The sequence below is a fragment of the Ambystoma mexicanum genome, chromosome 12, assembly GCF_040938575.1.
Source record: "Ambystoma mexicanum isolate Mex_15411 chromosome 12, UKY_AmexF1_1, whole genome shotgun sequence".
In the NCBI taxonomy this organism is placed as follows: Eukaryota; Metazoa; Chordata; class Amphibia; order Caudata; family Ambystomatidae; genus Ambystoma; species Ambystoma mexicanum.
In genome coordinates this window covers 999,855,093-999,881,781 of record NC_090936.1, presented here as the reverse complement: position 1 = coordinate 999,881,781, position 26,689 = coordinate 999,855,093, and the positions used below count along the sequence as shown (strand labels likewise).

General features: G+C 44.7%; 1 protein-coding gene across 8 annotated transcripts in view; it reads left to right on the top strand.

The window, feature by feature from the left end:
* The first annotated feature begins 632 nt into the window (after window positions 1–632).
* Window positions 633–26,689, top strand: part of PPP6R2 (protein phosphatase 6 regulatory subunit 2) — a 2,012,581-nt gene continuing 1,986,524 nt past the window's right edge. For 4 of the 8 annotated variants that reach the window (XR_011281892.1, XM_069629512.1, XM_069629513.1 and 1 more), the window contains exon 1: window positions 634–987. The gene's annotated coding sequence lies outside the window, so the exon portion shown is untranslated. Of the gene's footprint in view, window positions 988–26,689 lie in introns of all 8 variants that reach the window. The other 4 variants (XM_069629514.1, XM_069629516.1, XM_069629515.1 and 1 more) reach the window with 3 other exon arrangements.

Below are 26,689 nucleotides of genomic sequence, written 5' to 3'. Positions count from 1 at the left end.
TCATGGTCACATGGTTTTATGGACTTATGAAAACCGAACTACAAGTTCGCTGCAGTTCTTGGGAATTGTAGTTATTTATGTTATATTGTTTTTCATAATTGTTTGTTTATACTTTGCTGCTTGGGGAGTAAAGAGAAGATCATAGCATAATCTGAGCCTCTGAGTCTTGACATAGAATAGGGATGTAAACAGTGCATAGGCTCGGAAATCCTTCAGGACCCCTTTTAAAACACAGGCGATTATCATATTAAACATATTACATTGCACCAAACACTGAACCCCAGACTAGACATGTTTCTATTAGCAAGGAGAAACATATTTAGCACATTGAAAATACTCACATATACCTTTTTTCTCGTTAAGGGTTTGCTGAGGGTAGCTTTGTTTATTTACATACATAAATTGTTGCTTCTTGAAAATACAGTTACAAACATTGTATAAGTAAACATTTACTGTTTGTTTATCCATGTTAATATTTATTTTGTGGACAATGTTTTAACTGTTCGATAAACAAGTTAACAAAATAAAAACATATGCGAAATATCATCGGCACATTAGTCCGTCTTCCCATTCGGTGCCGCAGTGACAGAGCTTCCTGGTCGGCGGCTTAAGGCGGACAGTCCCTTTTCTCTCTTTATGCTCCAGTGACGTTCGCTCAAACTAAGTCCTGTTAAAGGGCATCCTCATATATCGTTATTTCCTATATTTATAGCCGGGTGGGTGACATTTTTTTCTCCTCTCTTAGGACAGTCTGGTGGTCAGTGCCCGTTTTCTATGGCATTCTGACAGCCTCCAAAGTCTCTATGATCGGGCTTTGCTCTCTGGCGCCTCCAGAGCTGGCGGACCTTCGGTGGCTGATGTGCTAATAACAGCCCATCCTGAAAGCGACTGAGGCCCCACCAACCATTATTTTGAGCCTGCAGAAGACTGACAGCCAGACCTGGGACACCGCGAGCTTCCTGGAGGGGTTGGTAAGCAGGAAGACAGGTATGCAACTGGTGGGATGGGGCCAGTAGGTAGAGTCAGGTGTGTATGGACCATCTGGGGGTGAGGGGGAGTTATAGTGCATGTGAGGTGGGGACCACCAATTCAGGGAGCAGTTGCATGTGTGGCAGAAGTCTAGAGAATGATGGCTTTGACACGGTAGACATGGGCGGTCCAGCTGTCAGACACAGGGAGTCGGGGGAGGGAAGAAGTGGAGCTGGTTGTTGATGAATGACCCGTTACAGTGTGGGGGTGGAAACACAATAAACATCGAAGGGGAGGTTAGGGCATCTACAGTTGGACGTAGCTAGAGCACACAGGTCAGGATGGTAGGCTGTTGCTGGAGCAACCGGTGGGTAGAGGGCAGTGGAATACACATTGAGTGAGGTGGGGGCAGCAGAACACCCTGATACGAGAATGGGGTAAGAGTGCAGGCAATGGAGTACTCGGAGTACAGGTTGATGGGATATGTACCAACCATAATAGGTACGGGAGGATGGGAAGGTAATGGGGCAGCTATAGCATTGGGGTTGGCGGAACTCCTAGAGAAAGTGGGCGGGTGAGGTGGGCAGTGGATTAGCTGCAGCATGGGGTTGGGCGAGTGGGGGAGCAAAGAGATGAATGGCGGAAGGTGGAGCATCCGAAGCAAAGTGGGAGGGTGGTCGAAGTTGGAGCACCCAAAGCAAGAAGGTGATGGGGAAATTGTTCCCCAGAGCAAGTAGGGGAAGGCGGCGAAAGAGGGAGCACTCGGAACAAGGGGTGGATGATGGTGAACGTAGAGAAAGGTGGGTTGTTGAGGGAGATGAAGCACCCTGAGCAAGGAGAGGGGTTGCAGATGATGGAACACACATAGTAAGAGGGGTTGGTAGGAGTCAAGGGAAATTTGGCAGTGGATAGAGCATGCCGAGCAACGGGGGCGGTGGGACTAGGAGCAGGCAATGGAGCACCTAGACAAGGGAGTTGGGGGGAGGGTGATGTGGCATCCAGAGCAGGAGGGAGAGTGGTGTTGGGCGATAGAGCATCCATGACAAGGGTAGATGGATATATGTAGTATTTTGTTATGTTTTGAGTAATTTGTGAGTACTTTTTAAAGTAATTTTTCTTGTGAAGTCCAAATGAAATGATTTTTATTGAGATCAAAACGTCTAGTATCTGTCTCTATATTCTGGAAAAATGTGCATAAACAAGTATTGTAATGAATACTAAATGTGTCCTGGATGAGTCATGGGTACAGACATGTGTAGCTTATTCAGTTTTTTTTTTTTTTGCTTAATCTAATCTCATTGGATTGATATAATGTGCGTCTTGCTGTACAACATTTTACATCCAGAATGAACTACATTGAAAGTTAGTAAGAATTTTACACTTCATTTGCATTGCCACGATCATTGAACGTGATGCTTGCCAGCATAAATGGGTAGTTCTATAAGAATCTTCAACGGTTGCAGTTTGTGATTAAGTAAGAATGGTATTTTTAAAGGCAAATATGAACTTCAGCTCAGATAAGTTATTTACGTGTTTTCTCTGGCTCAAGACAGCCCAAACCTTGTGGCGAGCCCCTTTAACTGGTTCTTTAGACAGATCTGATAATGGCTGCGTGCTGGCTTCAAGACACCTTGCTTCAAACATGAAGGCCACACTGCTTTACAGCTCACCTAAAGTTACAGCTCTTTTCAGTTAGAAAGAGTTAGATTCTCTTCGACATCTTGAAGCAAGCAACTCATGATCCTTTCTCTCATTTGGATAATGTAACGTTTTATTAAAAGACCCACCAGAACTATCACAGAATGGAACGTGATTTGCCTTCAGGATTTCATTGGTTTATATCTCATCAAATTGGAATGTCACATGAGACCACGCCTGAAATCCCAGTGCTTCTAAATACTTATGTAAATACTACACCAAATTCAACTTGACACAGCCGATCCAGGTAGAAAAGGGTAAGCCAGGATAGTCTTGCACGCTCTTGGAGTTTGCATTTTATGGTCTGTATTGATGAAAACCGATTTGCTCCAAGTAAATTTATTGTGTAAGCAAATAATTTACTGTGCAAATGGCTAATGTTGTGCCGAGATTTTAATAATAAACAATATGGTATTTATGCCACATTTATTTTGCTTATCCCAAGTGCCTGTTATTTCATGACAATGCTCCTTTTAGTTTGTCTTGGGTATGCTTTTGTTTGGTTAATTAAATAGTTGAGCAAAGTTTAAAAAAAAAAATCCTAAATCACTTGAAGACGTTGAATTTCCCACAATCTTATTTCTGTCTTACTCTAAGCTTGTTGAGTGCTGAAGCTCTGGACTGGCTGTCCTTCTTCCTCACTGACCGTCCCTCCCAGGTTATCCTTTGCTCTTTTCCCCCACCCACCTCTATCTCCACCTGTGGCGTACTCCAGGGCTCCACCTTTCTCCCTGGTTCTTTAACATCTATCTTCCTCCACTTGCACACCCAATTTTCACTTTCTCCCCTTAGTTCTAGTGTTATGCAGATGACACACGACTGTTCTTCAAACTTCCCTCTCCTCTACTTACTTCCTCCATCATTCCTGACCGCCGCCTATCTGCCATCCAGTCCTGGTGTGCCTCCAATGATCTCTGCCTCAACGCTAGCAAGACTGAGATTTTTCCCATTTTGACTCTGGCTCCCTCTTTCTTTTCTTCACACTGGCCACCCTCTATGTGCTCTCCCCCTTCTTCATCTAAAGCCAGAAACCTTGGAGTCCTCTTCGGCTCCTCCCTTTCCTTCCTACCTCCCATCCAGGACGTTGCCAAGAAGGCCCACTTTCAACTCCACCTCCACAAAGGAATCCTTCCTTTTCTTACTTTCCCCCAGAAGCTCAATGTCTCTAAAGCTCTAGTACTCTCTAGGCTGGACTACTGCAACAGCCTCTTCCTTAATCTACCCTCTTCCTCTCTACGTCCCATCCAGAATAGGGCTGCAAGTCTTATCCTTGGCCTCTAGCCCAGGGACCACTTCTCTCCAGCCCTAAAACCTTTCCCCTGGCTCCTGGTTGCTGCAAGGATCAAATTCAAATCCCTCTGCATCATCCATATGGCTGTCTAGGGACCACGGTATCTACAACTGGCTCTCAACAAATACTCTCCATCCAGATCTTTCAGCTCCTCCGGCGCCAACTCTCTGCGTGTCAAGCGCTTCTCTAAACAGTGAGCTGGTGGCTAATCTTTCTTCGGCTTGCTCCCTCTTCTGGAACAGCCTCCCCCTTCCTCTACGTCTTAAGCCAGATCTCCTCAAATTCCGGAAGCTCCTCAAGACTTTGCTTTTTCACCTCCTCCTTCCCTTGCTAAACCCCAGTCGCTAGGATTGGTGGCCAGGGCCCTTTGTTTCCTTCTGGGTTATGCCTCTGCCCAATCACCTTCTTCAGCCTCCGCCCACTCCTAGCACTTGCCTTTGGGCGCCCACTGGCCTGTGTTGTCTCTCAGGCCTGCACTTATTGTATTGGCAGTTGACCACTCTTACCAAGTGATCTCTGCCAGGCACTTAAAAGTTGCTTGCAACGTGCTCCCTAGCAGTTCCCACAGTGGAACTCCTAGCACTCTCTCCCCCCCACACCCCCGCCTATCGCTCGTCAAGTCTCTTTTGCACTTGCACTTGCACTTGCACGTTCTGAATGCTCACAAGGCCTACTAGGACCACATCTTTCTTTCACTTCATTGTTATATTTGCCTTTCGTTCCCTGTTGCTCTGTGGGAGCTTTGAAAAACAAATTACTTGATGTATAAGTGCCTTACAAATGCACAATAAATTAATAAATAAAGGAACAATTTGATTTTGATAAGCCTGCACAGCAGCAATCAACGTCTCAGTCACAAAATAGCAACGCCAAATAGTGGTACTTCATATTTTGTGAAGGGTACAATGTAGATTAGATGGCAAAGACATGAGTGATGGATTCCCAAAGTGAAATGTGTGAGGGAAGCTAAATAACGGAGGAGGAAAGGCTGATGATGGGGAAACTAAGAGTAAAGACTTATAATTGGAACATGCAAATCTATCAGACACTGAAGGCTCAGAAGGTAGTTTCAATGAAGAGGACATGGAAGACCATCAGTGCAGGGAGCAGTAATGATTGCGGGACCCGAGGGTACAGAATACAAAAAAAATCTTATTGGTAAACAGTTTTTTTTAACAGAACAAGGTTTATGTATTAAAGTTTTCCACCGATCAGATTATGTGAGAGCCTAGATCCCTCAGCATCAACATCCATCATATCACCCTGTCCTCATGATATCACCCTTTAGTATCGTTCTCAACACTAGCATTGCTGCTCCCATCGTTAGTCGATTGCGCTTCTGGGGATATTCTCTAAATGGGTCTCATGTCTTTTGGCCTGCTTTGTGTGGGGAGTGTTAAACCATGCTGCATCTAATTTGTTTCATTATGTCAGTGTAGGGCCTCTGTACCAGGCTCCTGCTATTGAAGATCTAGCCACTGTGGATGTCATGTTTAAAAACCATCATAATTGTATTCCCGCTATTTCGACTATGCTAAGTAGCCCCGTCTTTGGTGTCCTGGGAATGTTTATCAGCTATCATATTGTTTCTGACGTCAATCACTTACTGTCAAAAATTCTCAGTAGGGGATACTCCCAGGCTAGATGTAGAAAACCTGCATTTGGGTTATGGCATCTGGTGTAGCTTGGCGTTCTGTCTGTGTGAAATGGGAGTATAGCCTAATGGGGAGATAGTACGATTGCTATAAGTACTGTACTGAGTCTGAATTTGTTCATGGTTTGTAAGCATGCTTGTTTCCATTGTTGGTCTGTGTTCAGGGCTTTTTCCAAGCTGTTGCGTGCTCCAACCTGTAGCCCTGCCTTTAGTGACGTAATCAATTAGACCATCTTTGTATGTCAAGGGAGAGTCGTAATGTACTTGTCTATGGGAGATGTAATCACTTCTTTATGTGTACCCAGTATATGCTGTTTTAGAGATTTTTCTTAATTTTTCTGAAGTATAGTAAGATAATAATTTCATTCACATGTACTTTGAATAGGTCTTGCATTGTGAATATACCAAGTTGCTCGGAGTGTCGGTAATATTTTTTCCAAATTTTATGTCCATCCCCTCCACAGATAATATTGAGAAGGTTGGAGACTATAGCTGATCCACTTCTAGCAGTGTTGCCATCTTTCCAAATCATTACATGTAGTTTTTGGATATCTTTCCTATTTGGGTTTCCTTTTACTCCACAGAATTAACTGAGCTGGGTGCATCACTGCTTTTTATTTTTTAATTTTTTATTTTTATTTATTATTATGTTTAAAAAAAATATATTGGGACCTGTGGTTATTTATGCATTTCAGCATCCCACCATGTGGCATATTGCGCTTGTGCCATATGCATACAGGGCAGGGAAGTCCAAGCCCCTCCCCACTTTTTGTGTGCTTTTGTGTGGATAGCATAGTGCTTTTGTGTGGATAGCATAGGATAACCGAGGATGTTTGCACACCCATATTACATTTACCATCATACGCTTCACTTTTTGACAGATTATCTTCGTGGGTATTACTGGGACATTGTTCAAAGTGTATAGACATTTTGGGACAATGACCATTTCTGTGAGTGATTTCTAGCTCCCTGAGATGGTGGGAATTTTACCCATCCTCTCATTTTTAGTTTTGAGAATTCTGAGTGTTTTGCACTAGTTTTTCATGGTATAGGCTGGCAGCGTTGGTAGATAATCTAATCCCCAGAGTTTATATACCTCCTCTTTCCATCTAAAATGTGTTTGTATTCCTTCTTGTTTGGTGCTGGGAGTTAAAGGGAGGAGTTATGTTTTTTCCCAATTAATTTTCAGACCTGATGCCATATTTATTTTTTAAAAACCACGATTACTGGTGGGAGATTCTGCTGGGCATGCTTTATGTAGAGCAACATATCGCCCACGTACAGTGAGAGTATATTTCTATCCCTCTATGCATGTGATATGTTCTAATATAACAGACTAATGGTTCTATTGCCAAGGCAAACAACATGGGTGACCGGGGATATGTCTGCCTAGAGCCGCGTAAATTATTATTTTTTTATTGTAGTTCATTTGTTAGGACTGTAGCCTTAGGAAAACTGTACAATAATCTTATCCACTCTATAACCTGTGTTTCCATTCAAGATTTTATACTTCAAAGAGAAGTGGGTGTTAAACAGTCTAATGTCTTCTCTGCATCCAGAATGGCTACCACTGCAGTAATTTTGGGATATATATATATATATATTAGTGCAAATAATTTCCTTGGGTTGTTTTGGGTGGAGCGGCCTGATAGGAAGTCGGCTTGATGGTTCTAAGGATGGTATTAACGGCTGTAAGCAGTTGGCCAAGAGCTAAGGCTATCACCTATATTTATTAATGAAAGGGGTCTATATTGGGAGCATCTGGATGGCAACGTATTTGGTTTCATTTCAGTAACACTGTAATTGGTGTGGTATAAGTGGTCCTTGGTAAACGCCCTAGTGCTAGCGAGTACTCTAACATTCTTAAGAGATGTGGGGAATAGCATCTGTGCCCTCCTTTTAGAATTATCAGTCACAGCCTGGTGCTTTATTATTTGGCAGCGATTTTAAAAGCTTGTTTTATTTCTTCTATTCTTATTGGGTTATAAAGCTGTGTATTGTATGTTGAGCCAGCTTAATGCCACCTGATTCAAAAACTTCCCATTCTCCCCATAGATTATATCGTATAAAGCTTCTCATTATACTCCACACACTTTTACATTTTTTTTTTTATATTGTACCTTATCTCACTCTAGATTCTCCACTTCTACAATGTTTGTGTTTTCCCTTTTCTTTATATATTGCCGAAGCTAGGGTCTTACCTGGATGATCACCTTCTGTATTGCTCTCCCTCGAAGTGCACGAAACGACCATAAATCAATGCAAGTATAGAGCAAATACTTTTAACCATAAACAGACAGACACAATAACTCACAGCCACGCACTCTTAGAAGATAATCAGCTCTTTACGGCTATTTATTCAAAGCTTACAAGTACATAGAAATAACTCATAAAAATAATAAGGACATAAATCACAGAAGAAGTAAAGAAGTCAAAAAGAAATACATCACCGTGAGCCTAACAAGAGTTCCTCATCTCGTCCAGAAGCAGCTGGAAGACCCCAGGAACAGCCAGGCCGAGAGCACCACAGCTCACAGGAAGGCCAGACCTAAGCGTCCTTCCCCGGCTGAAGTCTCACCTGACCACCTCCGAGCTTCCGCATATATAAACACTCCACAAAGGGGAGTTAATTCTCGAACATTCTGGAAATAGCACTTGCGCAGTTGAGGAACAGCTGTTGGTTGCCAGCTGGGTCAATCAAGGAACACAGTGCCTCCCTTCTCTAAAAACACGCTCCACAGAGAACAGTAGCACGCCATAACAACGTTAGCTTTCCCAGCAGAAATGGCCTTGAACGCATACCAGGTTTGGAAAAGCATGTTTGTCTGAGCACTGTGAATATAACACTCGGCAAAATGTGTGCAGCCTTTCACTGCAGTATGAAGTAAATATCCAACATGGTTCTGAGCACTCCCCGAATGCATTGCGCACTTGCGCCATTTTGGATCAAGCATAAATCGAGCATAACAATTCCACCCTTTGGATATTTATCTTCCGTATCCCGGTGGCACAGGAACCGGTCTCTGAAACCTACGAAATGTTAAAACTAAATTGGGAATACATTGAATGCAACAACAACAAGCAATTAGAATACAGTATAATAAAAATGCAAGCAAAATTATAACTTAGTGTACCCCCAATATCAGGTATCCATGAAAATAACCAATCCCACCAATTTCTGTTACAATCTTGAGACACTTGAGAAATGAGATCCCTCAAACCTCGAATATGTCACGATGCCCGCTCCGGGGGAGCCGGCTCAGGCCCTGCGTCCCCGAAAGCGGACATCAAGTCCCCGGGGAAGGTCCCAGCAACCCCTTATAGGGGCCCTTTGGACAGCGTCCTGGCGCCTATGGCGCCAGGCTCATAGAAAACGTCAGTCCTGGCGCCATAGGCGCCAGGCTCATTATGAAAGTGTTTGGGTGCACTTACCTGATGCAGACCATGCTGCAGAACCCCGGCCTCCTTGAGGCCTGAAAGGAACTACTTTACCTGTGGGACTCATTTACCACCCGGGCGTGGTCGGGGAAGGATACATACCTGATTGGAGGAAGGACACATTCTAGGAACTTCTTCCAAGGCTATTTACACCACACCCAATCAGCCACACGTGCTTCGCGTTGTTTTGCATCTAGCAGCTGGACGCTCACCGTGTCTGCTCCTGCATCTTGACTTCTGCCACACCTGCCAGCATCCTGAATCACCTGCAAAGGAAGGGAACAAGAGAACAGAAGAAGGAAAAGGCCTCACCTGCTAAATCTGCATCCCAGAGACATTTCGCCGACGATCCTGAAAAGGAAGACATTTATTTTTAAAAGCACATCGCATCGATCGCTGCAGCGCCGCATTCTACTCACCTTTACAGGGCGCCTCCATGTTCAGCAGCGACCATCCAGATTCGCAGTCGCGCCCCTGCGCCTAGGGAGAAAAAGACAAGAACAAAGGTGAGAGAAAGAAGGGAAAAGGGAAGCTAAAACTCCATGTCAAGACTTACCTGTTGGGTCATTCCCTTTTCATTTCGGGGCCGCGCCGCATCCAGGCATTTTCAGACCCCGGCCCCTAAGGGGAAAAAGACATCAGCGTTAATGAGTGAATGAAAAGACATTACCAAAACACTCATTAAAGACTTACCTGATTTCCACAAGGATTTCACCGCTCACCTAGGGTCGGTGCCTGTTCCCCGGCATTCCGTACCCCGGCGCCTATGGGGAAAAAGACACTAGCATTAGAACATTAATGCATGGACACCAGGGGAACCACTTATAGAAAAACTTATCTGGAAGCCAAGCAAGTTTGGTTCTCACCCATCCGAAAATCCATTGACGTAACTGGATACCAACGCGCCCCTGCATCAGAAGCAGGATGGAGAGCTCGTCCTTCCAGACCCTAAGGTGAGACGCTACGGGGAAGCACAGAAGGGTTTTGAGGAGGGTGAGAGGGGTAAGTGGGAGGCCGATTGCATTACCCCGCAGACAGTTAACCCCCTATTCTCACCTACAGAAGGATACTTCTGCGAGTCAGACAAGCCAGATCTGGGGCCCGGTCCAGTCCGTCTTCCGAACCCTGCGCATCACCTTAGACGAGGTCACAGCAGCGCGAACCAGGCCAGCACCCCCGTGGGAGTCAGGTCAGCGTTACAGAATATGACTTTCAATAGATCGTGAGTGGTCACTTAAAATGAAACAAGACATACCTTCAAAGGCATTACACCCTAAATTCTGCTTTAGTAATGGGTAATAAACAGCAGCTCTGTTCTGCAAAGTTGCTTTTCTAATAACTTGACTATCAAGGAGCAATTCTTCTAAAGATTTTTAAATACTAAACACGCTAATTTCATCAAAGATTTGTAACCTCAGCAGCTAAACCCCAAACACCCACTAATGAAAGGGTTAAAGCTTCTGATAGCAAATGTACATGTGAATCACAGTCAGGGGATAGCCCTACAGATTCAAAAGTTGATCTTTTACCTCGAGTTATCGCTGAGTGTAAAGGAAACATCATTAGTCCTAATCGAGTTAAAGCACATGGACCTCCAGAAATGTTAGCTGGAATATAAGTATATGTATACCACATGAAAAGAGCCATCCTGTTGGAAGTTTCACATGATTCAAATGACTAGCAGTTATCACTGTATGATTGCAAGACATAGTGTTATTTACACTGGTGCATTTGCGTGACATTCCCGAACATAGTCACCTCTCGAACAGGGTATTATTGTACTTATTGGTCAACTCTATTTGTGGGCATTTGCCAATTTCTTGTGCTTTGCACGTCATAATGTAACGCACATCACCTTGAGTTATATTGTAAGAAATAACGTGTCAAATTTCTCCATTTCTTGTCAGTCTCTTGGCAGAACCGACAATATTTGTAAACTGATAAAGATTGTCTAATGTCTGAGTCTTGAACTAAAGAATCATTATGTGTGATGCCGAAGATATGCTTTAAAACCGGAACAGCCATCGGCACCGCTACTTAACATGTAGGCAATAAAGCTTCAGCATTGGGCACATCAGTAAGACAAAAGTGTGATATGTTCAGTACTTGCTGTGCCAGATATATCCACATATTCTCTTCTTGGGTAATCGTAGGAGAGTGTTTTCTTATTCCTACAAACGCCTCTTGCACGGCTGGCATCAAGGTTGTTTTCACTTGCTCCTGATGTGTTTGTCGCATTTCACGAATCCATGTCTTCGGTCTGGCGGGCTTTTCGGCACTGGCATAGGGCTGCTTGGGGACAACATTATTCATCACTATCAGTATCCCCTTGAACACTGGCACAGATGTGACATTTGTCGGTGGTAACAGCAGATTGTTTAATTCGCCCAAATGGAGTCCATTTAGTGCCACAGTTAACACCAGCCAGACCCAGGATCTACAAAGCAAACCCAGAAAAAGAGATCAGTGTTGCACATCACTCTCTCAGGTAACATTTATCTGTGGGCACATATTGCCATTTCTTTCTACCAGGCTCCATAACTAAAACCACTTGATCCTTGCCAGATGCAATGACATCTGCGGGCACTGGTGGGCCACTTGGCTTTTCCACCCACACCTTTGCACCCGGTACCATACTGTCTGAAGAGCTAAAACCGCGATCCCCACGGGTAGTTAACACTGTAGGAGGCTCCCCTTTCTTAATCATGGACAGTTTAATGGGAATGACTATCAATTGGGCCACTCGATCACCCTTGTGTATTGATAACAATTGATCCCCACTATTCATTAGGATGACTTTAATCTCGCCTTGGTAATCAGCATCAATTACCCCTCCCAACACTTGAACTCCCTTCAATGCTAGGCCAGATCTAGGGGCAATCCATCCCATATGCTCTGGGGGAATCTGTACTCCAATTCCTGTTTCAATGACCACTATTCCTCTTGGATCTAATCTGATTTCTTCATTGGAATGCAAGGCTACCCCTGCTGACTCGGGAGTTGCTCGATAGGGAGCTAAAGAACATGGAGTAATTTCCCAGTATAACAGTGTTTCTTTGACTGAATTTGGTTGAACCTGTAAATTAGGAGTCATTAATCGCATCAAAGGAGTTTCATGTTCATACAAAGGCCTATTGTTTAACACTTGCACCGCCTCAAACACACCATCACGCCAGCCTGCCAAACTGCCATCTCCAGATTTGCGCAACTGTTCTTTCAGTAACCCATTCATTTGTTCAATTAGCCCTCCCACAGCTGAATGGTAGGGCACGTGGTAGATCCACTCAATGCTCTTTTCCTGACAAAATTCTTGGATTAATTTGCCTTTGAAATGTGACCCATTGTCACTTTGAATCTGCAAAGGCACTCCATAATGTAATATGATCTGATCTAACAACCTGATGGTGTTCAATTGGGTTGCACGTTTGCACGGCAAAACCATCAAATATCCCGAGTATGTATCCACAATAGTGCATGCATACTGACAACCTCTGCTGTTTGGCATAGGACCGATATGATCAATCTGCCAAATTTGACCTGGTGATTTTCCTCTTCTCAATGTGCCTCGAACAATCTGAGGTATAGGTCTATGCAATTGGTGTTGGCACACGGGACAATGCAAAATGATTGTTTTCACTATTTCCAAAGGAAGACTGATGCCTCGAGCTTGTGCCCACCTGATATTAGCCTTTTCTCCAAGGTGCCCACTTTTCTGATGGGCCCATTTGGCCAAACCCTCCATATTGTCTTCCCGAGCCTCTGCATCCACTGAGGAAATCTTGGTGTGTTCATCTGCAACAGAATTAAACCAGCGTTCTAATGAATCTGTGGCACAATGCGCGTCCACATGATATACAGTGACTTCGCTTTGTAACAACATTTCTGCAATATCTTGCCACAGTTCCTTTCCCCACAATTCTTTTGAATGAATCTTCCATCCATTCTTTTGCCAAGTTGGCAACCACACTGCCAGTCCATTCGCTACTGACCATGAATCTGTATACACATAACATTGACCAGGTGTCTCTTGTTTCAATGCTTGGTAAACTGCGTAAAGTTCTGCGAACTGACTGCTCTTCCCTTTCCCTGTCGTTGTCAACATCTTTTTTGGTTTGGGATTGTACGACACTGCTTTCCAGTACCGCTCAGTTCACACGTATCGGGCTGAACCATCCGTGAACCAAGCATGCTCTGTTTGCTCCACAGTAAATCGCTGTAAGGTACTCCCCATTTCAGGCGAGACTCACGTTTTTCAGGCACCTCTGGTGGTATGTAATCTGAGGGCGGTATGTTGGCTACTTGTTCATGTAATTTTGCCACTCCACCCTTTCCTGATTTGACTCTGTCTTGAATATACGATTTCCATTTAATTATGCTGGCTTCTTGAGCATGTCCTATACGATGCGTTTTAGGAGAGCTCAGTACCCACTGCATGATTGGTATTTCAGGTCTCATGAATACATCATGGTCCAACGTCCTCTGCTCAGTATCAACAAGAGCCCAATAACATGCCAGCAATTGCTTTTCAAACGGAGTATGAGTTACCAGCGTCGGGCAATTTACGACTCCAAAACCCTAATGGCACACGTTTCCTGTCTTGTTTCTGCCACACACTCCAGTTAGCATAATTGTCTTGCACTGACACATTTAACTCCACTTCGCCTTCCTTCAAGGGCCATAAATTAAGCACCTGCTGCACTGTATCTTTTGCCATCTCAAAGGCTTTCTGCTGCTCTTCCCCCCCCCCACTGAAACTCCTATTTCTTTCGTGTCACCTTGTAGAGGGGGGCCAATATCTTCTCTAAATGCGGAATGTGCTGTCTCCAAAACCCAAACAGTCCTATAAACTGCTGAGCTTGCTTTTTGTTCGTTGGAGTTATGTTATGTTATTTTGCATTTATATAGCGCCTTATATACCATTGGTATGGTCTGAAGGCGCTGGTAGGTTGAACACCCTTGGGAACCGAAGTTCAGGTCAGTAGAGAGAGTAGGGAGAGTCAACGACGCGTGTGCGCACCAGGTATTTGTGCAGCTGGTGCGGTATTCGTGAAATAGCTGCTTCTTAGCGGTAGGTGTGGTGGTTGAGATCAGGGGTATGTGTTCGTTCTGGCAGGATTTATCCAGACCGACTGTGGCTGCGTTAGGCCTGAGGAGAACGGCTGGCTGGGGAGGGTGTGTAAGCAGCAGTGATTACTTAGAATGTTGGGGAGTGAGCGGGAGATGTTAGTATGCGAACAGTTATACCGAATGGTGTCATAGTATCTCTTTGTTCTAGTTGAGTGGTGTTGTACAGAAGAGAGTAAGCGTGGGGTGTGATATGATGCGTTACATGCTCTTTCAAACTTTCCCTGCAATCCAGACCATACTATGTACGTCACGCAGTTCTATCAAAGAAATGCAACTTTCTCACAACTTCTAAATACACACATATGCTATTGGGTACACTTCTAGATGCAACTTTACTCAGAGGGTATTGGGCACAACTTATAAATACACACATATGCTATTGGGTACACTTCTAAATGCAGCTTTTCTCAGGGAGGCTATTGGGCATAACTTCTAAATACACACATGCTATTGGGTACACTTCTAGATGCAACTTTTTACGGAGAGGCTTTGGGCACACACCATCTAAATGCAGCTTTTTTCAGGGAGGCTATTGGGCACAACTTCTAAATGCAACTTTTCTCAGAGAGGCTATTGGGCACAACTTCTAAATACACATATGCTATTGGGTACACTTATAAATGTTAATGTTAAAGGACATTTGTACCGCGCACTATCACCACCGTAGTGGTCCCTTCGCGCTCTGGCGGCTCTGAAAGAGGATGGGAGGTTGTGTTAGTGGGAGGAAGCAGGAAAAGTGCAAGAGAACAGTGATGTGCGGCCTCAGCCCGGTGGGTCCGTTGGCTGGGCCTGGGTTGTTTGCGGCCGGTAGTCGTCGTGTACTGTTGTGCAAGGCTGTGTGTGTTTTTGTTTTGTTGTTGCAATGTAGTGAAGTTTGTGGGGTTTGTTGTGCTGTAGGTTTTGGTTTGTGTTTGGTTTGGAATTTGAGAGGTGTATGCAGAAAGGGAAATTGCTAGTAGTGTTGGTTAGTTTGCGTCTCTATCCTGAATTGAAGCGCCCGGCTTGCGTAGTCTCCCCTGTTGCGGCTCTGTCCTAATCTGGGTCTGACTGGCATACAGGTTCCATACTCCTCTAGTCCCCGCGTTTAACATGCTCTCTCATGGCTCCCCTTATCCTCCATTTAGACTCTAGTGGCCAGTGCATCTGCTAATGACAACCTCTCCAGTAGTGGGTAGCTTGCCAATGTCTCAATAATTCCACACCAACGTGGTACCTGGCGGTAGTTAAGTTACGGGGCGGGCGAGAGTGTTGGTGGGATTGTCTGGGTTAGTTGACTCAGTCTCCGTGCGTGCGCCTGTGTTCCTGTCTATCCAATGTCACCCGTCCAGCTGCCGTGGGCTTTAATCTACCCGGTCAGGGATGCCCGTGTCTTTCCGGTTTAGTTATCCTTTTTACCAGTTTCCTTTTTCCGGTTTGGTCTGCGGTGTTGTACAGCCAGATTTTTAGTGATTTCCTGAATTTTAGGTGATCTTCAGTGTTTCTTCTTTCCTTTGGGATGTTGTTCCAGGTTTTTGCGGCTAAGTGGTAGAAGGAGGTGCCTACAGGTTTTTTTCTTGAGGTATGGTTTGAGTTCCAGGCGGATTTCGTTGCTCGATCGGAGGGGTCTCGTTGGTTTATAGACTGTTATTTTCTTTTGTAGGAATTCTGCTCCTTGTCCGCTGATTGCCCTGTGCGTTATGCACATTGTTTTGAAGGTGATGCGATGTTTAACTGGGAGCCAGTGTAGGGCATTTAGGGCAGGAGTGATGCGATCTCTTCTGGATAGTTTGAGGAGTAGTCTTGCTGCTGCATTTTGGATCCGTTGCAGTTTCTTCAGGAGGTATTCAGGTATTCCGAGGTAGAGGCTGTTTGCATAGTCTATTTTAGACATGATTAGGGCGACGATAGTGAGTGTTTTGTGCGCGAAGGAGAGGAAAGGTAGAATTCTTTTTGCCGTCCGGAGGAGGAAAAAGCATTTCTGCAACTGCAACTTTTCTCAGAGGCTATTGGGCACAACCTCTAGATACACATATGCTATTGGGTACACTTCTAGATGCAACTTTTCTCAGAGAGGCTATTGGGCACAACTTCTAAATGCAGCTTTTTTCAGAGAGGCTATTGGGCACAACTTCTAAATGCAACCTTTACATGTATAGGACAGAGTTTCCAATGCAAATATACTGGAGATATAATTAATTTACAGTGGCGATGTTTTGTTAGATGAGTGGTAGGGTAGTATGGCCTGAAGTAGTTGCTTCTGGCCCTGCCCTTGCCACACTTACTTGTTGTTGGCTTCTTGCTTCTCCTGCGGATACCTGCTGATACGATCTGGAGTCGTCCTTTGCCTCAGGTCCTTAGCCAATGGGCTGCCCTAGGAGAGCTGGTAATGGAGGGGAATCGTCTCGGCTGGACCAATCGGAGCGGGGTGGGCGGGTCGGGTGGTGGGACCAGGAAGAGGGTGTGGGGTGGGGAAGGGAAATCAAACGTGGGATGAGGGGGCCTGGAAAAGTTTTTAGAGAGGGCACGGAGGGCTAATGGAGCGCTACAGGTACGCAGGACACTCACCGGCGTGGGGCCTAAACTCGCCTGCACTCCAGGGTGGTAAATGGGGTGCAGATGGGTTTGCTAAGGTACTAAACGCTCGCACAGCGAGGTCGGCGGCCAATGGGGGGAGGGCTATAGGAAGGGAAGAAAGACACAGGGAAAAGCGGGCAGAGGAGGGGGAGAAAGACAAGCACAGGAGTACAAAATACAAAAAAACGAGGAAGAAAAGAAACGTACTTCTGCAAGGCAGAGGCTACAACAACAGGGTGGAAGGGGGACATGAGGAAACTGGAGCCTCAACTCACCTGCACTCCCAAGTATTTTCTGTCGAGCTTTTGGCACCATTTCTCGATGCCCATGATGCCACTGAATCCCTAAGAATATCACTGTTTCAGCTGGACCTTGAATTTTACTCTGATTAATCTGCCACCCTTCCTTTTTCAATCCTTCCATAAGGACATCTAGTTGACTTTGTACACTGTGCTCATCCTTGCCCTGTATCAAAATATCATCTATGTAATGAGAAATTTGTATGTCAGGTTTACACGGTATCTTGTCTAAGTGCTCTGCCACCAGCCGGTGACAGATAGTCGGACTGTGCATGTACCCCATGGGTAGTCTCGTGAAAGTGTACTGGCGTCCACCCCACGAAAATGCAAACTGTTCTTGACACTCGTCAGCAATTGGCACGGAGAAAAATGCATTAGCTAAATCGATCACTGCATACCAAGTCCCCTCAAACTTTTGGACATTTTCAATCAAAGTAATGCCATCTGGAACTGCGGGGACTAAGGGAGGAGTGTGTTTATTCAACTCCCTGTAATCCACCGTCATCCTCCACGACCCATCTCCCTTTTTAATCAGCCAGAGCGGATTGTTCCATGAGGTGGTAATAGGGCGTAATACACCCGCCTCCACGTACTCTTTAATGGTGTCTGAAATTTCCTTGTGCCCCCCGGGAATGCAGTATTGTTTCATAGCTACCTGCTTGGTTGCCACTGGGACTTGTACTAGGGGCATCTTCAATTTGCCTACAGTAATGGATGTACAAATCAATGCACTCACCCCAAACTGGTACGTTTTACCGCCAAGTCCCAAGGTTAGCCCTTCCAAAATGTCAAAGCCAATTATATATTCAGGTATCGGGACAATCAACACTTGGTATTTCTGCCTCTTTAAATTGCCTATTTTCATCTCCACTCGCGTTTGCACTGCGGGGGTCTCCTTTCCCCCTAAACCTGTAATCGGAAACTGTTTGCCTTTTAAATCGTGTCGGATTACCATGAATCAAAGAGGCCTCCGCCCCGGTGTCTATCAATGCTCGCACCCCTTGTGCATTTCCTGGCCAACAAAAAATCTTAACATCAACATGAGGCCGCCTAGGCGTCCCCCTGTGGCGTGATGACTACTTGTTTCTTAACCTGTTTATAGCGCTCTTTGGCTGCAAGTCCACGTTTTTTGTATAATTCATGCATTACTCTGGTTTCAATGCCATCAATTTCTTCGTGTGGCATACCATCTTTTAACAAAGACAAAAACATGTCTTTTCGGGACACTCGGGAGTCTCTGCTATCTTGCCGCCTGCTTTCAGTTCTTCTCTCACTACGCCCCTCTCTCTCCCGTGGCTTGTTATCGCACTTATCCCACTATTGCCAAATGGCATCTGCTACCTCATCAGTAGCCTTGCCCGTCATACCTACGAGCAAAGTCATAATGATACTTTTGTATGCCTGTGGCGCAGTTCTAATCACCATGTTTCGGGTCGAAACTGAGAGCGGCACAGCTCCCATGTGATCAGGAGCATCTATGTGAATCACCTCTTTCATAGCATGCTCTCTGACTTTTTGAATTGCTTCTCTCAACGTATACCACTTCGTTTCTTCACTGGGCCAATCTGTGGTGATAGGGTATTTACGGTTACATGCTTGGGCTACCAGGTGCAACAAAGACACCTGCGTATCTTGACCATTTGCGTCAGGGGGCGGTCCTGTTCTTAAGACCTCCTGTACATTGGTGTCAATTGATAGGGGTAATAAATGTGGTGAATCAGTAGAATCTACCAACAACCCTGCAGCACCCCCATCTAGCAATCTCACCATCCACGTCAATAAAGCTTCCCCTGATTTTTGCCTCAAACGGGTAATAATTTCCCCAACCTCCTGTTGTGTGTAATCTTCAAAAGTGGTTAAATCCACCATACCACCACCAGGATTCTGCGGGTGTGGTCCGGCTCGCCGCCACGGTTTTCTGTTTTGCCTCTGGTTTGGGGTCAGACTCCTCTGTGGAACTACTTTCTAGACTGGTTGAATCAAAAATATCACCATCCCAGTCTACGCCAGCAGTAGCGATTACAGTTGCCACCTTTCTGTTGTTGACCCCTCACCGTCTTTTCCTATACTTATATCGAGCTACTCTGACTGCTGCCCTCTCGGCCACCGCCGATGTGTCGGCCTTATCTTTAAACAGTTTCATTTTAATCTGCTGCATAAACGCAGTCTGCCATTCTGCAGCTAGCTCTTTCTAATTGCAAAACCTCATTTTTCATGTCCACCTTCATTTGATGTATTTTCCTATAAGCATGCAAAAGAACCCAACCTCGCCTACCTAATGCCGCACATTCTTTGCCACGTTCTAATGGAACTTGTTGCAAGCATGCAATTACATCAGTCGGATCAGCATCTCCCAATTCTTGATCCCAAGTTTCACTTAAACCGGCACCACAACCCACGCTTGAGCCAATTTATCATACAGACTCTTAGTCCAACCTGGAATAACAACATCAGAACAGTCACCGCCAGCGGTAACGTTCTTCTTCCTTAACAAACTACTCATTATCGCAAGCAAAGCAAAACCTTGTTGAACCTATATATTTTCTTTTCCGCACTGCACATCACTCCCACAGGCACTCAAACACTTACAAAAGAAAAAAAACTTCACTATTCAAAAACTTCACTTACACGACAACCAAATCCTATCTACGTTTCAACAGATTCTTGGATGCACGGAACAACTCATCACGTACATCCTGTTCGTGATGCCAAAAATGTATTGCTCTCCCCCGAAAAGTGCACGAAACAACCATAAATCATCAATGCAAGTATAGAGCAAATACTTTGAACCATAAACAGACAGACACAATAACTCACAGCCACGCACTCTTAGAAGATAATCAGCTCTTTACTGCTATTTATTCAAAGCTTACAAGTACATAGAAATAACTCATAAAAATAATAAGGACATAAATCACAAAAGTAAAGAAGTCAAAAATAAATACATCACCGTGAGCGTAACAGAGTTCCTCATTTCGTCCAGAAGCGGCTGGAAGACCCCGGGAACAGCCAGGCCGAGAGCACCACAGTTCACAGGAATGCCGGACGTAAGCGTCCTTCTCCGGCTGAAGTCTCACCTGACCACCTCTGGGCTCCCGCATATATACACACTCCACAAAGGGTTGTTAATTTTCGAACATTCTGGAAATTGCACTTGCGCAGTTGAGGAACAGCCGTCGGTTGCCAGCTGGGTCCATCGAGAGCTCCCCCCAAGGAACGCAGTGCCTCCCTTCTCTAAAAACACCCTCCACGGAGAACAGTAGCAAGCCATAACAACGTTAGCTTTCCCAGCAGAAATGGCCTTGACCGCATACCAGGTTTGGAAAAGCATGTTTGTCTCAACACTGTGAATCTAACACTCAGCAAAATGTGTGCAGCCTTTCACTGCAGTATGAAGTAAATATCCTACATGGTTCTGAGCGCTCCCAGAATGCATTGCATAATTTTGGATCAAGCATAACACCTTCCCCGTACACTCTGGCTACTTTTGGGCCTTTCAGGTACTTGGATTCTCTATCTGCGAGTTGAGCAAACTTATTCCTAGCCTCGTGCATCTGTCATTTCCTCTAATTAAGCAGCCTTCCTGTTTATTCATTTCCAGTTTTGATTGTGTGAGTGACAGTTTCATATATTTACTGAATTGAAGTTCCGAAAAAAAATTCTATTTCTTGCTGTCTTCACTCTGAATGCAGCGTCCTGTACCAAATATAATTTTTTTCAAATGCCTTCATTGTGCCATTGCATCAACAGGAAGAAGACTAAATCGTACAGCCTCCAGATAATAGAGCATCATTACAAACTTGTCTAATACATAGATTTAGATGCATCCACAATCCACTATATTCTACTGATGCATCACTTTACCTCCACATTTCTAACATTAAACAATTACATCATTTACCCAACTCCCCACAGGATGACCGTGTGAGGTAACTGTTGCCATTGGTAATCTTTAACGGCCACGGTCAACATTCTGTGAATTTCTCTCAGCTCGGTAGTGTCTCGAGTAACTCCATATATGCCTGGGTTTAGTGGACCTATGTGACCTATCGTGATTATCTCCTCTGCATTAACTTTCACCAATTCGTGCATCCATTGACTGTTGGTGCTGCTTTATCCTTCTGCCGCAATGTTATCTTGTTTCGGGCCGGAAGCTATGCAAGCATAATGAATTTACCAAGTAATTATGGAAGCATTGGAGGGAGACCCAGAAGACATGTTAAGCAGCATTCTATAGCCTCGGTGGTAGCAATGGCCAGCAATCATGCTGGCAACATCAGACCAGAATTCATCAATTATGGAGCAGGACCATGTCATATTTATAAAGTCCCCATTGAGTTGCTTGCATTTAGGATATGCTGTAGAACCACTTTTTTGTTTCACCTTCAAAGGGGTGTAATATGTCTGGCGTAGAGAGCAATGCTGTAACACTTTGTGCTCATTATTAAGCGAGATAAACCTTGTTTGCCAACCAATCTCTTTACATTTCCCCATCTCAATTGTGCATCCCAGCGCAATCTCCCATCTTGTTTTAATCTTTGTGCTATCTGCATATAGGGTAAACGTAGCCAGACTATAACATGAGGAGATAGGCTTAGAAATGGGGTCTGCTGTCATCAAGTATTTCACAAAGGGACTACTGTTGAGTTCTTACAGTATGCATGGATATTTAGCCTTCAATCTCCCTTTCATGCGTTATTTTTAAATCTCGATCGAGGACTACCTGGGAGTTGGGAAGTTGTCAGTAAGACTGGGGAGGCATCAGATAAGGTTCTATGGAGTTTGATGTTGGGGGAAACCATGGTCTAAGCTATAGGTGAAGACGAGTTGCATTTGTGCGATTGATAAGTGTACTCTGTGAGAAATTCATATATCGCCATACATCATTTAACTTGTATGTTGATATCTCCTTCCATGTTGTAGCCGCCTTAGGTAGGGTTTGTTATGAGGAGTTTATCTATCTAGGGTTAGGGCACAGTTAAAATCTCCCGCCCAGATTATTTCATAGCCCTCACATTTTATATAGGTAGCCTGTGCAAGCCTGGAAGCAGTCGGTGGGGGGGCGGGGTGAGAGTCTGCTTGGGTCACGCCTATTCACCAATAAGACTGTCTATTTCCACTGTTAAGAGTAGGAATCTGGATGAGCAATTTTTTTCATGTAGTTTATACTGTAAGGAGCTATGAATGTTCATGGCTATTCCTCCTAGTTTGTAGACTAGTTTGAACTGTAGCAATGTATCCCCAGCCATGAGTTGTTAATAGTCGGTCTTCTGCTCCCAGGTGTGTCTCCTGAAACATTAGAATGTTCTCCCGGTTCCTTTACATTATACCCCTAATGTTCCATGTACTGACATTTTATTGTAGTGGGCATTGTGTCTTTGGGATTGGATCTTGGCCGCTTTTGTCATTCTCTTGGGTTGAACATGTATCTCTGTATGCTTACTTCGATCGTGTCTATGACCTATTTGAACGGTTCTCCTCCTTGCTCTTGGAACAGTGCTTAACAGTAACTACTAAAATCACTTTTGTAGGTACCCTCCCCCACCCAGGCCAGAAACTGTTATTTATTGGCCTTGCCGGTCTACACCACATTTACGAACTGAATTAATGTAACCGCGATTACTGCCTTGAGGAATGCTAGGTGTCTGCAGCTGCTCCCGATATTGTGTAACATTCCTTCAATCTACCTACACTGTTCTATAGCCATAGGATTGGTTTTTCCCGGGAGACTGTAGAAGGATTTAATGTGCCACTGTGATCTGACTTGGCCAATATGTTCTCATGTATCGTTCCATCCCAGGGAAGAGGGGATGGGGGATCCTGTGACTTCCAGTTGGTTTTGCTGTGCTCCTTTCGGCAGTTTTTGGATCTGTCAAGAACATGGTTTTACCTTTTGTGTATAATCTTTAATTTTGCCTGAAAGAGCATAGCATATCGAATCCTGTGTTTGCGCAGCTTGTTTTAAGCTTCTTGGAATTATTTTAATTCCTGCTTTGTGGACTGGAGTTGGGTAAGATCTGCAATGTTGACAGTCAATATTTCAACTCCCCTTTCTCTCTAGCGGCTCTGAGGAGCATGTCTTGATAGTTGAATATGTGTGCAATAATTGGTCTTTCTGGTGCACATGGAGGGTGTTTTGGGCCCAAGGAGCATTGTGCATGTTCCACCATGAATAAATGGGACACAATAGGTTTGTCCAAGAGCTTCATTAGAAGTTGTTCTATAAACGGTTCCATCTTATCAATTGCAGTTAACTGTGGTAAGCCTATATTGTTGCACCATGAGCAGTCTTCTAGATCGTAGATCTTTTTTTTTTTTTTTGTTAGATGCTACTCTTTTCAGCTCTTGTTGAAGTGGAATGATTTCCGTTTTGTAGTTTCACAACTTTATCTGCACTATGGCTGTTTTATTTCCGCTTCTCCCATATGGCCGCATAGTTTCTCAATCTTTATGGCTGAAGTCTCCACCTTGCATGTCAGTTTGTTTATCTTCTGGCATAGTGTGTCCATGCTATCCTTAATGCCATCAGGGCATGGTTCAGAGTTTGGTGTTCTTGGGTTTGTGAGGGTAGGGGCTGCCTCTGTGCCAACCTTTGGGTCCCACTTAAGTTGTGTGTACTGGTTTTTGTATATTGGTCCATCTTCACCTGTGTCTGTGCTGTCCACCGTACATCGTTTCGACTTTGATCGCAGTTGTGCCAGCTCAAGGTAGTACTGTCCCGTGGTGTGTTGCCCAATAGGCCTGTGTTGTATATGTTAGCCTACCGGAGTGATGAGCTAGCTAAGACCTTGAATATTGCAATTCTGTTATCTGTTTGTAGAGGCGTGAATTTGCAGGATTACGTGCATCTTTTTAATGATTTTGCTGTGCTTATCAGCATGGATCACTATCGCTTCTTTCACATGGCATCTGGCCCTTTTCTTTTGTCAGGGCGTTGTTACCGGCCAGCTGCTGCTGCCCCTCTGCACAGGTTTCACTGTGTATGTTGCAGGGCCGTCGGAGCAGTGCCCAAATCCTGTATTTAGGCTCCAGTGATCACCCAGGATCTCCCCTACTCGCTTGCCTTTGTAGCACTGCTGACGGCTCGTCTCCTCAACCACCTTCCCAGGCTCTGCTTCACCTACTTTCTCCAGGGCTGCCTCCATGTTCTACTGCAGCCTTGCAGAGCTCTGCTGGTGCACCGGGGTGGGACTGCAGCTCACATAGGCTGGTCTGGATCACCTCAATCGGCTCCCTGAGCTGCCTCTGGTTATAGTCTCTTACCCCCCCCCCCAACACGGTCAACGCTCTTGCAGTGGTAGACAGAAGGCTGGGCTCACTTTCCTCTCCCAGGTGGGCTTGTGTCTTGCCACGGTAGCCCAACAGCCTTTGCTTGTATGCCTTGTTTCTCACTTATTGGTAGCAGGAATCCATTTCCTGGTTTTGCAAGAGCATATATGCCACCTCTCCGGGATTGAGTTATGAATATAGGATTTCTTTTGCACGATATATTAGTTCTGTGTGAGAGCTTTCTCAAGATGCTGGAAGAGCACCCCCAAATATACAGCATTGACCATTGACTTTGGTTTAAAAGGCAGTTGGGGAAATATGCAAAAACACTAAAACCCTGAAAGGTAGTGGGGATGTGTGTGGGTGGTGTATTTTATGTACTTCAGAAGCAGACTATAATTTGTGCATGTTGTTTTACGGCCTATCATGTACTCTTGGTAGCAGGTTTTTATGAGAAATGCACCGATCCGAGTCTTATTGCCATTACATCTCCTGAAACAGCCAAGGAAAGCTAGATGGAGGTAGTGTGTACCATTTAGAGGATTAATCGATGTCGAACGTGTTGGGGATTAACCAGTGGGTCAGGGATGTATGCCACAAGAGCTATGAGCAAGTTTGTAACCTATGTATATCCCAGAGGAGAAAGGTCGATTGGAGGAAGATATTGACTTTCTTACTGGTCAACAATGCAGAATAGTAAGCAAGTATATTCCAGGCATCTTGATAACGTGTTTGGGAAGCTCAGGTTTTGTAAAAGTAAGTTTAGCTTCTTAAAAGAACTTGTATATGCTTGAAGGTATCTTTCAGAGTCCAATACCATTTATGTCTCTACATAGAATGTTATCAAACTGCGCAGCTAAACTAGAAGCCCCTGTAGCCCCTGTTCCTGCCTGGGACAGTGAGTCAAAACGGAACTGCAAATGCTTAGCTGGTGTAACTAAACTGTGTACCCCTGGAGAAGAAAGATGTCAAGTCTGCTGGGCACTGCGGTAACACTGCCCCAGATGTCCAATAAACACAGGCAGGCACTGTGTAACTGCAAACCCACACTTAAGAAATTCCAAGATGGCTCAGATGGCATGGCGTATGTAAGATAAGGAGACAGTGATTAAAAGCAATAAAACAAATTTACCACCTACCAATATAAAAAAGAATGATTGAATTAAACCTCATTTAAGAAGCCAGAGGAGAGTGGGCACTTCAGGGAACTCGATATAGCCTGCCCAAGACTAATCCGAGGCCGGCTTTCAAAGACGCGCATTACCATGGGAGTATAAGCAGGCAGGAGGGACACAACCCGAGAGGGAGCAGACATGCTACACTCTTCTCCCTGGAGGCAAAGCGAGACTGCAACCTTGGAAGAGGTAGCCTACTTGCTGACGACTATCGAACTTGAAGCTCTGCCATTTGCAAAGCAAGCTGCAAGGACCACCGGCGTTAAGAAGGTGGAGCCCATAGCCAGAGTCTGTTCTAGAAACCTAGACAACATGATGGCCTGAAGACTGGGCCTTTACCAAAGAAGCCTGAATTCACTAAAGAGATCTGTGACATGAGGGTGCTTGCCAAGGACCCTGGCTGGGTGAGAGAAAGTGGGAAGAGAAGAAGAAATAATCTTTGGGTGCAAAGATCAACATGTTTGTGGTAGAGGGAAAGGATGCCACCAGAGGCAGGTGAAAGTGTGTGAGACTGCATAGGTCTAGAGCAGCCAAGGGAGTGGGCAACACATCTTTGGCATCTGGTTAGACTACAGCTGAGCATTGATTTGGCTTGAGAATTTTGTTTTTGTTGGTCAAGACCCAGAGTGTTTGAAAGTGTAGGGTTAGATAGGAGGCGACGAGAGTAGGGTTAGCCAGGAGGCTGAAGGACTTGTTAAGATTAGGTTTGTTTTTGCTCCCCCCCACCACCTGTTTTTGTTTGGTTTGTTTTCTTTCCTTTTCTCCCCCCTTTCTGTCTTGTCGTCCTGTGTTGTTTTGAACTTAAAAAATCGGCAAAGCAGATTTTGGATTCAGTTGTATTATTTTCCTTATGCTATATATTTAATTTAATAGGATTCCTTGGATGCGTATATACATGCTTTGATTAATACTGGGGGTAATTTTTGTTAATTTCTTTTTTTTACTTCTTTTTATTATTTTCACCGTAATACATACAAATGAACTGTGAACCAATTCAAACAACCCCCTCCCCTCCCCACCCATTCCACAGCATCCTCCGGACCCCCCCCCCCCATTCGTCCTTTTCCCACCCCTTAAACATATATATCCAGCAGTTTGAATCTTTGAGGACACCATTGTTCCCTAAATTCCCCCCTCAAATAGGCCAGCGTTTCTCCCCACTCCGCTGGGAAGTTCAACTTATTGTTGACTGCATACGCAGCCCATTCCATCGAGA